The sequence below is a fragment of the Microcebus murinus genome, chromosome 16, assembly GCF_040939455.1.
Source record: "Microcebus murinus isolate Inina chromosome 16, M.murinus_Inina_mat1.0, whole genome shotgun sequence".
NCBI lineage: Eukaryota > Metazoa > Chordata > Mammalia > Primates > Cheirogaleidae > Microcebus > Microcebus murinus.
Window position 1 is genome coordinate 53,906,522 of NC_134119.1, and position 14,721 is coordinate 53,921,242.

The 14,721-nt window shown below is 53.6% G+C and overlaps 1 protein-coding gene across 6 annotated transcripts in view; it reads left to right on the forward strand.

The window, feature by feature from the left end:
* The window catches only part of EVC2 (EvC ciliary complex subunit 2), a 149,592-nt gene that overhangs the window by 80,147 nt on the left and 54,724 nt on the right, over window positions 1–14,721 (forward strand). The gene's annotated exons all lie outside the window — the stretch shown is intronic.

The following is a 14,721-nucleotide window of genomic DNA, read 5'->3' on the forward strand; positions in this document are numbered from 1 at the left end:
TATCACATGGTCCATTTGCTCCCCAGCACTGATATTTTGGGGAGGCGACAATGTCCCAAGTACCGTGTTAATGAACTCTGGGGTTGCAGCGATGGCTGAGACAGTCCTGGGCCGCAGGCGCGCACGTTCTAGTTGGGGAGGTGGAGGCAGACACGTGAGCGACAAACTGTGGTCTGTGCTGTCAGGGAAGACAGGCGGTCGCGTGGCCGCGCCAGGTGTCGGAGGCTGCAGAGGGGCTGACTAGGCAGGAGAGGGGGAGGGGCTCTGCGGAGGTGACGTGTAAGAGCGGACGCCGTGTGCCGGCTGCCTGGGGCCTGCCTGTGTCCCCCGAGCCCTGCAAAGGGCGGGCTCCCAGGAGGAGCATGCTCAGGCAGTGGCCTATCAAACTGTGCTGCACAGCTGCTGTTTCTGTTCCTGCCTTCTATCTCCTCTGTCTAGTTTCTGGCACGTTTTGTTTCTACGTCGGTGCGATTGTATTTCTCAGAACACAAACGCGTGCTCTGGCAAAGAGCCCCAGACACTGCTCCGGCAAGGTCAGTGGCTCCATCCCCGTTGCTGATGTTTTAGGAACCCAAGAAGTAGCATGCCGTTCCCACCTGGGCTCATATGGAATGGAAAGACAAAACAAAGATAAGGCAGACAGAGGCAAAATGTCACCTTCCTTTTGGCTAATTCTAGAAGACGTGAATCGGCACGAGTGCGGGTGGCCTGCTAAAGCACCTGGGGATTGAGCAGACTTGTCAGCAGGCACAGGCTTCTCCGGGGGCCGTGGGGGCCGCGAGGCCTGGCGGGCAGAGCGGAAGCCCAGCTGCCGGGAGGAGCAGAGGAGCAGGCCAGCTCCCAGCAGGGGGGCGGGGAGGCAGGAGGGGCTGGGGCTGCGCAGGCCTGGCGGTGCGGAAACAGGGTCGCTTGGCCCAGAGAGTGGGTGTCCCGGCCGGGCCACGCGGGCGGCTTTCCTGCAGTGCAGGCCACGCGAGGGCATGGCGGGCACCCATGGGGGGCCAGCCTCCAAGGCCAGTTGGAGGAAGACGAGGCTGGTCTCCTGGCACCGTGGCAGGAGAGTCGCGGGAGGAGTGTGTGCGATGGTCGTGGAATGGCTGCCGTGCAGCCGAGGGACAGGTGGTGCTCCGGCGGCGGGAGCAGCTGGGCTCAGGTCCTCCTCCACCGCCCTGCAGTCTCCTGCTCTTTCTCTTGACCGTCTCACCCACCGCCTCTGGCCGTGCCTGGCCCGTGCCCTTGCCCGGGACGTGCAGCAGACGCCCTGTCCCGCCGGCCGGCTCTCCCTGCGCGGAGAGCGGCACCTGCCGGGTACCGCCTCCCGCTTTGCCCAGGCATCTTAATAGAAGAACCAAGCACATTAATTTTTTCTCTAATTTTTTTCCTTCATTTTCTTTCTTTTTCTTTTTTTTTTAACCATGAGCAATTGTTTCTCTCAGTGGCAAATATAAAATATCAAATTTTTCCCTTTTTTTCTCTTTCCTTTTATTCTATTAATATTTGGATTTTGTTTCATTTAGAAATTATCAAGCTTTGCATCTCTCATTACCTCTTTTTCTTTTATTTGAGACAGGGTCTTGCTCTGTCACTTAGGCTGGAGCGTGGTGGCCTAATCATAGCTCACTGCAGCCTCTATCTCCTGAGTTTGAGTGGTCCTGCCAACTCACCCTCCCGAGTACCTAAGACCACAGGCATACCACCACACGTGGCTAATTCTTTTTAAATTTTTTGTAGAGACAGGATCTCACCATGTTGCCCAGGCTGGTCTCGTACTCCTGGCCTCAAGCAATCCTCTTGGCTCAGCCTCCTAAAGTAATGGGGTTACAGGTATGAGCCACCACACCCAGACCGCTCATCTTTTCTTCATTTCTTTCAATGTTGCTTAGTTTCTAATTCTAATACTCTGAGTATTATTACTAAAAATATCTCAACCTTGTCCTTTTGTTTGTTATCCCTGGTCCTTTAGAAGCTGATTATACCCTGAGGCCTCTGCTTTTGTTACAACATATAAAACAGGGTTCTGTTCATAAGTAACAGGCTTATGAGATAATCAGTATTAATATGATGTAGCAACATTAAAAGCAAAATTGCTTATCTAATTCCGGTCAGATACCAGGCATCCTGAAGATGCTTTCTGTGAGCATCGAGCTCCAGGCCGCAGCGGGGCTGCAAGCGAGGCAGGCTGCGGTCCCCTGCAGGCTCACGGACGCTAGTTCCCAGCGCAGGGTCACCACCAGCGTGGGTGAGGCCCAAACTGCCTCGGCCCCTGTGCAGTGTCACCCACGTCATACTGGCGTCCTGTCCAGGAATTGGCCGCAGGCACCGATGACTGTCACTTCGTCAGCAGTGTGGAGCAGGCAGGAGAGGAGGCAGATGAAACAGGTGAAGACAGCCTTCCCTGGGAATCCTTGTGTGCTGAGTCACCTCATCCGGCTGACACATGAGGGGCAGTGTCACCAGAGGGCTGTGCAATGTCCAGGCCATCCTGCCAACGGGTCGTGCCCGCAAAACCATGTCCGTCTGGATAGGAATCCTGGATCTTCCCAGCTCAACCGTCTTGTCTACGTGCCACACATTCGTAGACACCTAGGGAATTTCCACAAAAGGCACAAGGCAAAAAAAGAAAGTGAGAAAGAGAAAGACATAACACGGTGACCAAGATGAGCAGGGTACAGGAATAAAAACCAGCTGGACTTGGCAGGGGAGCCCAGCGGCCACTCTGCATGGCGAGCGGGGGCCTCCAAGTGAGGGTGGTGCGCGGGAGCTGGGGTCTGTGATTTCCCAGGACAGTCCCAGCACCCTCTCCCTGCCCTGAGCTCATCTCTGTGGTTTACTTTTGGGGCAAACCTTCATCCTACAACACAGCCCCGTGCACAAGCCAGAGCTTCCGCCGGGCCCCGGGCTGAAGACGTGGCCACCTGCTCCAACACTGGCAGCAGAACTGGCATTGCTACTCCCCAAGGCATTTGCAAGGGGGATTTAGATTCCACTTTTGTCTTGTGCACTGATTTGAGAACTGATCTCACTGCATGAGATGTGATGGCATTTTAATAAGAATAGCACCTACTTCCTTTGTTTGCTTTTGAGTGCCTGTGGCATTTCAGGCACCTTGCTAAACATCTGTGTGTGTGTATATGGGTGTGCATATTCTGTAGGAGTGTGTGTGTGTATTAGCCATCCATATGTGAGCTATATATGTGAGTACTTACACTTATGTCCATATATATGCTAGTATGGTTTATTGAGAGCTAAGTGCTTTCCGTCTGTCCCTTGCACAGCCCAAAGGAGAAGACCCACTATCCTTGCTATATTAGAGAGAAGGAATTTAAGGCACAAGGAGGTCAAATAACTCCAGGGTCGCGACTGGTCTTCAGAAACCGCGTTCCTGCCACCTGACTAGCCTGGTCTTATTCAGTGTGGGCTTTAACTCTCCCAACTTCCTCAAGAAGTAGGAACAATCAATGTCCCTTTTGCAGATATGAGAAACTGAGTCTCAGAGGGACGAGTGAATTTGCCGGGGTTCCTGTAGCTGGGCAGAGGCAGATCCAGCATGCGAGCCTAGAGCTCTCTCTGTTCCTCATCACTGCTGTGCAGCTTCCTGACCACGTGCCCTGACAGGGTTGTCAGAGAATGCTCTCACCAAACCAGTGTGGTTATTCCCATAACTGCACAAGCTGGGGTGAGCATGCCTTGGTCCTCTGTCTGTGAAATGAGGACTGTGACAGCAGTGGCCCGCTGGTTACAAGTGGCACGCTAGCTACAAGGCCTGGCAGAGAGGAGAGGCAAGCAGGTAGGAAGGTGCTTTCCAGCCTGGGAGTGGGTGCAGTGCTAGTTTTCTCCAGTAACAGAGCAGCTCCCTGCTACGTCACCATCAAGGCATCACAGGGAAAGGCAGATGAGAGCATTTGTCATCTGTGACCTTTTAGTGACTGTCCGTCTTCACAATCAGCCATTTATTTCACTGTGGCAAGTGCCAAGAGGATAGGCACTCTCAAGGCAACAGCTCTGATGTGCCTTCTGAAATTGATCAGTGACATCTTTTGGCACTCTGGTGTGCTTGCTCCGATTTTATATTCACAGGGTAATTGCAGAGGGAAACGACAGCCCTCTCTCTGTTGAATGCCCACCCCTGAGTGTGGCTTGATCATTGGATTCTCTAGAGAAACAGAATCAGGGCTCTCCAGAGAAACAGAACACCCAGGATGTAATAGACAGACAGATAGATAGCAGATAGATAGATAGACAGACAGACAGGAGATTTATCATGGAAATTGGTTTTTGCAATTGTAGAGGCCAAGACGTGCCGGTCTGCCACCTGCAAGCTGGAGAACCCCGGAAGCAGGTGGTGTAATTCAGTCTGAATCCGAAGGCCTGAGAACTGGGGGAGCTGATGCTGTAACCCCCAATCTGAGGCCAGAGGCCTGATAACAGGAGGGGCCAGTGGCATGAGGCTCAGAGTCCCAAGGCCAGAGAACCAGGAGCACGGGCAGCCACCAGCAGGAGCAGGCAGATGTGCCAGCTCAGGGAAAGGGAGGGGGTTCACTTCCTCTGCCTGTTGGTTCCACTCAGCCCACGGGGATTGGGTGGTGCCCACGTATGTGAGGGTGACCTGCTACTCAGTCTGCTGATTCACATGCTGATCTCTTCCAGAAGCACCTTCACAGACACACCCGGAAATAATGTTTTGCCATCTGCTATCCGGGCATTCCTTAGCCCAGTCTAGTTGCCCCATAAGATTAACCATTTCAGGCTGGGCACAGTGGTTCATGCCTATAACCCTAACACTTTGGGAGACCAAGGCAGGAGGAGCAGTTGAGATCAGGAGTTTGAGACCACCTGGACCACATAGGAAGACTCTGTCTCTAAAAAAAAAAAAAAATTGGCCAGGCCTGCTGGCACACACCTGTAGTCCCAGCTACTCAGGAGGTTGAGGCAGGAGGATTGCTTGAGCCTGGGAGTTTGAGACTGCAGTGAGCTATGATGGCCCTGCCGCACACCTGCACGACAGAGCAAGACCTTGTCTGTAAAATAGACAAACAAACAAAAACCATTACAATCATGTTTCAAGAGCAGGAGGTTCCTCAAAGTGACAAGTGGATGCAGCTATCAAGGTGAAGCTGGATCGTGCTGGCAGCTGTCCCAAGGTGCCTGGCAGGCAGTGTGGTGTCCCCAAGGGAGCTTGGCTTCGCTGTTGGGGCTGCAGAGCCTGCCGGGAGCACCTGTGGGGGACCCGTTTCTTTGCTAGCATCAGCCGTGTATGTCCACGTCATCCCGCAGCCCCAGGTAGATGCACACCTTGTCTGGACGCTTAAGAGAGGTCCGGAGGGGCGGAGAATTGCCGGAGGCGCACCGTCAGTGAGCAGGAGAGCTGGTGCTCTGCCTCCTTCCACGCCCTGTGCGGTGACTGTGGGGCTGTCACCTCGAGGCTTCATCTCCCAAGACGCCTCTTTTGGCTCTCCCGCCCCTCCCCACCCCCTCCCCTTCTCCCTGTTTTCTTTTCCTTGCCCTTCTCAGCCTTCCCCTTTCCCGTGTTCTCCTTCCACTGCCTCCTGCAGGGAGTGCTCTGCGCAGTGTCCGCCCCGCCAGGCGCCATGCTAGGGTTCTGCTCCTGAGATGTGCGCGGTCCTGCTGAGCGGTCTGTCTGTGGAGCACTGAGAAGTGCACATCCTGCGTCCAGACGGCAGATGCACCTGACTGCTCCATAGCCCCATCTCGAGTGGTGGCGGTGTGACTAGCTCGCAACGCGGCACGGCCGGGACGGAGGAGAAGAGCCGATCGACAGGCAGACGTGAGCTGTGGCTGCCCACTCCCCGTGCACCGCGGCAGGTTCATGGAGGGAGGTGTCAGCCCTGGCACAGGCGGCCGTCCCAGGGGCCAAAGTGGGTAGAGCAGAGACGGTTCACTCAGCCACAGATGCCTAGTCCACCTGTCAGACTTGCAGAGGTGTGATTGCAAACCTGGGAAACTTTGGAGGGCGTGTACACTTTAGAATAAGTTAATCAAGTCTCTGAATAAATCTTTTTGTGATTGCATTAAACTTACAGATTAATTTGGCAGTTGTCATCCCATCCCAAAAGACGAATGTTTCCTATTTTATTTGGACCTTTTTAAAACATCTTTAATGAAATTTTAAAGTTTGTTTTCCTGCATAGGGCGACCACTCGTCCTGGTTTGCTCGGGACAGTCCCATTTCCCTGCCACCCTGGGAGCCTCCCCTCCACTCCCAGCCTGGGAGGCGAGTCCGTGGGCGCCTGTGCCAAGGTGCTGTGTGTTCTGTGTGGCGATTCCTAGGCACATCATGCGTTGATTGCAGCTGTGAGTGATAATCTATTTTCAGTTATATTTTTGATATTATTCTATACTGGTGTAAAGAAACATAACTGATTTATATAAGTCTTTCCAGGCTCGAGTCCGAGCTCTGCCACTTTCTCTCTGTGTGGCCTGAGCAGTCTGTGCCTTAGTGTACTTGTCTTTCCAGAGAGGATAACAGAAACACCTACCTAGTAGGATGATTCTGAAGATTTAGTTTTTGATTCCGTTGATATTTTTGGTACTGTCATAATGTCAACAAATAATTCCAGCTTTGTAACCTTCTGATTGTTACCCTCATTTCTTTTTCTTTTTATTATTTCAGGATCCTTGTCTGCTTGTTCTATCGTCTCACGTCTGTTGACTGGTTTTTCTCTGGCTTAGGAACCCTATTTTCCTGCTTCTTTGCGTGTGTGGTCGTCTTTGACTGGACGCCGGGCATCGTGAGTTCTCCACGTTGCACACGGGACTGCATGCCGTTCTCTGTGGCAGTGCCGGGGCGCTGACGGTGTTCAGTCACCTGGGGTTCGTTTCATCCTTTCGAGACTCGCATTAAGCTCTGTAGGTGGAGTCAGGAGCTGCCTCTAATCCCTGCTCATGGGTTCCCAGTCCGACGATGGCCTTGGGAGGACTCCGGCTGGTGCCTTGTGTGCCCCGGCCTTTTCCCTCCGGCTGTGGGCCCCAGCGGGAGTCCTGCCATGGCCTCCTGGTGTTCTTTCCCTCCTTTTGTAGTTGAGTTTGTTTGTTTTGTTTTGTTTTTTTCCAGTCATGCAGAGTAGTTAGCCAAAGGCTGGAGGACAGCCCTGCGCGTCTCTGGAGCTCTCTCTCCCCTTCTGTTTGTGCCGCTCTCTTCTCTTGGGGATGCGCCCTGCAAATTATAGACACAATGGCCTTCAACATTTTGATTTTTGTTTTCTTAACCTGGTGAGCCTGCCGGGCTCCACCTGTGTTCTCAGTCCCTAGGCTGCCACCTAGGAACTGCATCCAGGCCGCACGCTGGGGCCGCGGTGGGGCCCGCCTGCCTGTTTTCCTTCTCTCAGGCATCCTGTCTTGTACTGCCTCTTCCCGGCGTCTGAGAACTGTTGCAGCGTAGAGTTCATCCGTTTCTCGCTTTGTTGAAGGTGGGAGAGTAACTGTGTTCCCTGTCACTCCTCATGGCCACAGCAGAGAAGTTTAATCTGTCCTCTTGTTACCCATTTCTAACTTCACTGCATTTTAGTTAGAGATCAAAGTATGATAGTGATTCCTTGGGATTTAGTGAGGCTTATCTTGTGGCTTTATACTAGGTCCATTTTAAAAGATAGCTCATTTGTCCTCAAAAGGACTGATGTTTTCTGCTGAGTACAGAGAAGGGAGCGTTAGGAGGTGGGTAGGAGCCAGGTCACGAGAGGCCAGGACTGCTGCACTGGGCAGCTCAGATGTTTGGGAATAAAATTGACAAGATCGGGTCACTTTGCAAGAAACATTTGTTGGGGAGGGTAAGCTCATTTGTAGCCCTGTGGGGAGGTCTCTGTTGGTCAGTCCTCCTCTCCTCATCTCTGCTGAGGCTGGCTTTAGGGAGGACGGGCCTCATCTCGGTTGGACCTCGTCTCTCCCTTCTGCCTATAAGTGTGTGCTCAGGAAACAGTTGTCTTCTGTGACCCGAAAGGCCCTGGTGTCACAGGAGGGTTGCACACTGCAGCAAGGGTAAGGCTCCTCTGGGGCTGTGGTCCATGTCCCTCTGCTGTGGGTGCTGCTTCCTGGGCGGGCAGAGAGGAGTTTGCTCAAGGGCAGTGTCTACTGTGTTTCCCCGAAAATAAGCCCACCTCATAACATAAGCCCTAGCAGAATGTGTAAGCATTTGCGCAATATCAGCCCTACCCCGAAAATAAGCCCTAGCGATGGGTGTGGCTACGCAGCGCATCTGCACAACCCGTGCATGTCGTCGCGAAGCGGGAAAGAAGACGAGCAGCCCTTCTCATCTGCCCCAGGAGAGCTCTAGTGCTCCACGTGAGAGATTGGGGCCAGTGGTTCTAAAGGAAATAGAGTCGCAAGACATTCAGGATGGAATTTGGGGTTTGCAGAGTTATGATGATATTCCAGAAGAAGACGACTTAACCATCTTTGAATAAATGTAGATTGTTGTGCCATACTTAAAAAATAACACATCCCCTGAAAATAAGCCCTAGGGTGTCGTCTTGAGGAAAAATAAATATAAGACCCTGTCTTATTATCAGGGAAGCACGGTAGTTGGCAAGGGACATCCTGGTCGCCTGCCCGGCCTCAGGACAGTCTACCTGGCGGGAGCAACCTGTCAGATTTGGGGGCCTGGAAGGCTGTCCCTCAAAGTGCCCTGGCCAGGCCCTCTTTTGCTGTATCCTTGACCAGAACGGGGACAGTGTCTTCTTTCGCTTGCCTCACAGTCTACGCCAGTCCACAAAGCTGGTGAGAGACACAGCGCAGGCCTGCAGCTCGGTTTCACTTTCCAGTAAGTGGAAATAGACCTGTCAGTCCACCCCTGTCTGTCAGTCCACCCCTGTCAGTCAGTCCACCTCTGTCTGTCAGTCCACCCTGTCAGTCAGTCCACCTCTGTCTGTCAGTCCACCCGTCTGTCAGTCCACCCCTGTCTGTCAGTCCACCCCTGTCTGTCAGTCCACCCTGTCAGTCAGTCCACCTCTGTCTGTCAGTCCACCCGTCTGTCAGTCCACCCCTGTCTGTCAGTCCACCCCTGTCAGTCAGTCCACCTCTGTCTGTCAGTCCACTCTGTCAGTCAGTCCACCTCTGTCTGTCAGTCCACCCATCTGTCAGTCCACCCCTGTCTGTCAGTCCACCCCTGTCTGTCAGTCCACACCTGTCAGTCAGTCCACCCCTGTCAGTCAGTCCACCTCTGTCTGTCAGTCCACCCGTCTGTCAGTCCACCCCTGTCTGTCAGTCCACCTCTGTCTGTCAGTCCACCCGTCTGTCAGTCCACCCCTGTCTGTCAGTCCACCCCTGTCAGTCAGTCCACCTCTGTCTGTCAGTCCACCCGTCTGTCAGTCCACCCCTGTCAGTCAGTCCACCTCTGTCTGTCATTCCACCTCTGTCTGTCAGTCCACCCCTGTCAGTCAGTCCACCCCTGTCAGTCAGTCCACCTCTGTCTGTCAGTCCACCCGTCTGTCAGTCCACCCCTGTCAGTCCACCTCTGTCTGTCAGTCCACCTCTGTCTGTCAGTCCACCCCTGTCTGTCAGTCCACCTCTGTCTGTCAGTCCACCCTGTCAGTCAGTCCACCTCTGTCTGTCAGTCCACCCGTCTGTCAGTCCACCCCGTCTGTCAGTCTACCCCTGTCTGTCAGTCCACCCCTGTCTGTCAGTCCACCCCTGTCAGTCAGTCCACCTCTGTCTGTCAGTCCACCCGTCTGTCAGTCCACCCCTGTCTGTCAGTCCACCCATCTGTCAGTCCACCCCTGTCTGTCAGTCCACCTCTGTCTGTCAGTCCACCCGTCTGTCAGTCCACCCCTGTCTGTCAGTCCACCCCTGTCAGTCAGTCCACCTCTGTCTGTCAGTCCACCCATCTGTCAGTCCACCCCTGTCAGTCAGTCCACCTCTGTCTGTCAGTCCACCTCTGTCTGTCAGTCCACCCCTGTCAGTCAGTCCACCCCTGTCAGTCAGTCCACCCCTGTCTGTCAGTCCACTCCTGTCTGTCAGTCCACCCCTGTCTGTCAGTCCACCCAAATCTGTCAGTCCACCCCTGTCTGTCAGTCCACTTCTGTCAGTCCACCCCTGTCTGTCAGTCCACCCAAATCTGTCAGTCCACCCCTCTCAGTCCACCCCTGTCTGTCAGTCCACCCCTGTCTGTCAGTCCACTCCTGTCTGTCAGTCCACCCCTGTCTGTCAGTCCACCCAAATCTGTCAGTCCACCCCTCTCAGTCCATCCCTGTCTGTCAGTCCACCCCTGTCTGTCAGTCTACTCCTGTCTGTCAGCCCACCCCTGTCTGTCAGTCCACCCTTGTCTGTCAGTACACTCCTGTCTGTCAGTCCACCCCTGTCTGTCAGTCCACCCTTGTCTGTCAGTACACTCCTGTCTGTCAGTCCACCCCTGTCTGTCAGTCCACCCCTGTCTGTCAGTCCACCTCTGTCAGTCCACTCCTGTCTGTCAGTCCACCCTTGTCTGTCAGTCGACCTCTGTCAGTCCACCCCTGTCTGTCAGTCCACCCTTGTCTGTCAGTCCACCCTTGTCTGTCAGTCCACTCCTGTCTGTCAGTCCACCCCTGTCTGTCAGTCAACCTCTGTCAGTCCACCCCTGTCTGTCAGTCCACTCTTGTCTGTCAGTCCACTCCTGTCTGTCAGTATACTCCTGTCTGTCAATACACCCCTGTCTGTCAGTATACCCCTGTCTGTCAGTCCACCCCTGCCTGTCAGTCCACCCTTGTCTGTCAGTCCACCCCAATCTGTCAGTCCACCCCTGTCAGTCCACCCCTGTCTGTCAGTCCACCCCTGTCTGTCAGTCCACCTCTGTCTGTCAGTCCACCTCTGTCTGTCAGTCCACCCCTGTCTGTTATTCCACCTCTGTGTGTCAGTCCACCCCCGTCTGTCAGTCCACTTCTGTCTGTCCTCTTTGTACGTATTTTTCCATCTGTGTATCATCTGTCTGTCCTCCATCTTTCTGTCATCCCTCTGTATCGTTGACCCTTGAACAACATGGGGGCTTACGGGCCCGGGCCCCCATGAAGTAAAAAAATCTGCATATAACTTTTTTTTCCTTTTTTTCCTCTGCATGGTCCATCCTATTCTTGATGCTTTCTACTGTATTGTGGAGATCCTTGATTGTTTCCTTCATTGCCAAGATTTCTGCTTGGTTCTTCTGAATAATTTCAGTTTCTTTGGAGAAAGAAACTTTCATTCATTTCCTGTAGTGTTCTTGAGGTTTCTCTGTGTTGTCATTCTGTTTCCTCTTCAAGTCCCTTGAGCTTTCTGACAATCCATATTCGAAATTCTTCTTCCGTCAGTTTAATTGTATCACGTAAGTTGGTGTCATTTGATGGAGGTTGAGTATTATCTTTTCGAGGTGACTTTTCTCTCTGCTCCTTCATGTTTCCTGTGATCTTCCTCTGGTTCTTTCTCATCTGGGTGTTTTGTCAAGGACTGGAAGTGCTGGGGCTGGGTTATTGGCTAAATTCTGATGTTCCTAAGGATTGATCTTTGGCAGTGCTGGGAGTATATGGTCCATTCCTGTGGTGACTTAGAGGAGTTTGATTCTGTTGGGTAATCTTTGATATAATGTCTATTGAGATTAATAGGTTTAGGCCCCTTGCCCGGAGATTCAGGGGTTAGATAACTCTTGTTAGCGTGAGTTTGCTCTCAACCCCTAGATTGAAGAGGGAGGCACTATGATAGGGTCTCAGATTACTCTGGATTTTGTTTACTGAGGCCTGTGAGAGACCCAGCCCACACAGAGACCTGCCACATTGCTTATCCGTGCAAGGATGAGGTCAGTCCCTTCCGCATGAAATCCCAGTGGGTTGGTCTCCTCTAAGGGTATTCTTCAGCCCCATCAAATCTCAAGTCAGAGAACAGGTTCTCTCACCCCTCTGTATTTCTTGGGAATGGACCTTCCCCTTTGGCTGGAGGTACAAGCTAACATGCCATAAAAGAGATAAAGAGAAAACTTGGTTTGGTAGGCTGTCCTGATAGGCTGTTAGAGCCGCCTTTCCATAGCCAAAGCCAGAAGGGAGGTGGAAGTGAAGCAGAGGTGACAAACTTGCAACCCGGGATTCGGGTTGAACGCCTCTTTCTCGACACTGCCCAGAGGCAGAGTCAGACCCTTTTGTGCGAAGGACCCGGACCCTAGTTGAAGGAGGGTGTGGGTGTTGGTGACGCCCCAGAATATAACTGGAGAAGTAGTTTCCTTCACCACTCCACGTTGCCAAGACTGGCTCTGCTCTCTGAACACAGAGCCCATTCGGCTTGCCCAGAGAGAAACCGCCCAATCTGGCCACGCAGCCGTGCGAGCCGCCACTCTCTGTCTTCTACCCGTTTAAATGCAGAATTTGAACAAACGGCAGGAATGGGAATAGCCTCTTTCTCAGTCCCGCCCTGGGGTGGAGTCGGAACCTTTGGTGTGTAGCGCCCGGTCCCAAATCATAGGAGGGTGTGGTGGTGATGTCTGTCCAGGTTATATTTAGAGAGGCAGCCTCCTTCACACCTTGGCCCTGCCCAGGAGGGCTCTGCTCTCCGCACATGGGGCGCAGGCGACTTGTGCAGCGAGAAACTCTCCAAAATCAGACTGGCAGGACAGACGGACCCGCCAATCCACACCTTCTGTTTCTTTAAATACAGAATTGGAGACAAGCGGCAGTAACGGGGACAGCCTCTTTCTCAGTTCGCTCTCGGGCAGAGTCAGAGCCTTTGGCGCGTAGCCCCTGGCCCCAAGCCGCAGGAGGGTGTGGGTGGTGAGGTCTCTCCACAAAAGGCAGCCTCCTTCGCGGCTCGGCCCTGCCCAGGCGGGCTCTGCTCTCTGGACACAGAGCGCGGGAGACTTGTGCAGCGAGAGTGTCTGGAAACGGGTGGGCGGGACAGGCAGACCCCCCAGTCTCGGCCTCCTGCCTCTTTAATTACACAAATGTAGTTAAACGGCAGGAATGGGAACAGTCTATCTCGGGTCCGCCCCAAGTTGGGGGCAGAACCTTTGGTGCAAAGCGCCCAGCCCCAAGTCGCAGGAGGGTGTGAGTGGTGAAGTCTCTCCACCTCATATCTACAAAAGGCAGCCTCCTGTGCAGCTCGGCCTTGCCCAGGCGGGCTCTGCTCTCTGGACACAGAGTGCGTGCCACTTGAGCAGCGAGAGACTGTCCAATATCAGATTGGCGGGGCAGAGGCGCGAACGAGCACTTTCTCCGCACCTCCCATCTAAACACCGAGTCCAAGTCAGCCGGCCGGAATGGGGAGGCGGGAGCGGTGTTGGAGGGGCAGGGGGAGGGGGTCCGATGGATCAAGGAGTCTAGCTTTGCGCACTCTGTCCACTCAGCACCGTCCAAAACCTCAACTGTATCCAATGTCAAAGCCTCCTTTTGTGTATACTCCCCTTGACCCGGCCCTGGCAGCTTCTGCAGGGAGCTGCCGGCGCGGGCCGTGGTGCTTGCCGCGGAGAGTGGCCGCTGGGTTCGGACCCTCCCCACCGGAAAGTGCCGCAGCGGCGTGCTCTGGAGAATTCACAATGTTCCCTGCTCTAGTCTCCTCCCCACACAGCTTTGCCCGGCGCTACCACGTCCCACCTACTTGAGGCCCTTCCCGGCCTACGTGGGAGTGGAGCTCGGTGTAGGAGGGGTGTCTGTCAGCGCCAGGTAGGGCTGGCGCCACTGCCAGCCGGCAGCGGCTTAAACCACGCCTCGCTCCCTCCCTGTCGTGTATCTCTGATCCCCCGGGTTTTGCGGAAGAATAACCGATTCACCTTTGCTTTAGGCTGTAGACTGTCCTGTCCCTCTGTCTCCCGGTGGATGCCTGCGGGCTTGCGAAGCAGGTCCTGTGGAAGTGCAGATCGCTCGAGTGTGGTTTCCGCTTTCTTCACTTTCCGCTCTGGGAGCAGAGAGCCAGGAGGACACCCCCACTCCGCCATTTTTCACAAGCCTGCATATAACTTTCACCTCCCCCAAAACTTACACTAATAGCCTACTGTTGACCTAACATAGACAGTTGATTAACACTTATTTTATATGTTACAGATATTATATATTGCATTTTTTTCAGTTAAGTAAGCTAGAGAAAAGAAAATGCTGCTAAGAAAACCATACGGAAGAGAAACGCATTTTCCGTCCACGCAGTGAAGTGGGCGAGCATAAGGCCGCCGCGCGGAGCAGGCTGAGCAGGGGCGGTCGTCCTGCCGTCTCGAGTGGCAGGGGTGGGGGACGTGCAAGGGGAGGCAGGAGAGGCAGGTTTGCCTCATGTAACTTTAAAAATTTGTTTTATTGGTACATAATATATGTGCATATTTGTGGGGTACCTGTAATGTTTTGCTACATGATAGGACGTGTGAGGATCATGTGAGGGTGTTCAGGGCATCCGTCACCTACGTGTTCATCATTTCTCTGTGCTGGGGACATTTAAGTCCTTCCTTCTAGTTATTTTGAAATATAAGCCGTGCCGCCAACTGTGGCCACCCTCCTCTACTGTCAGACGCTCGGCGTGTCGCTTCTGTCTGCCTGTGCGTTGGCGCCGTGCGCTCTCCTCTCTCAGCTCCCTCGCCAGCCCTGGCAGCCCTCATCTGCTTTCCACCTCCATGATATCCATTCCTTTGCTCCCACACATGAGTGAGAACGCGCAGCATTTGCCTTTCTGTGCCTGGCCGACTTCGCTTAACATCGGTGTCCCTCTTACTGAAAACAATCCACATAGAGGCAGACTAGTGCAGTTCAAACCTGTGTGGTTCCGGAGTCGACTGTGTATCTGTCTGTCGTCTCTCCATCC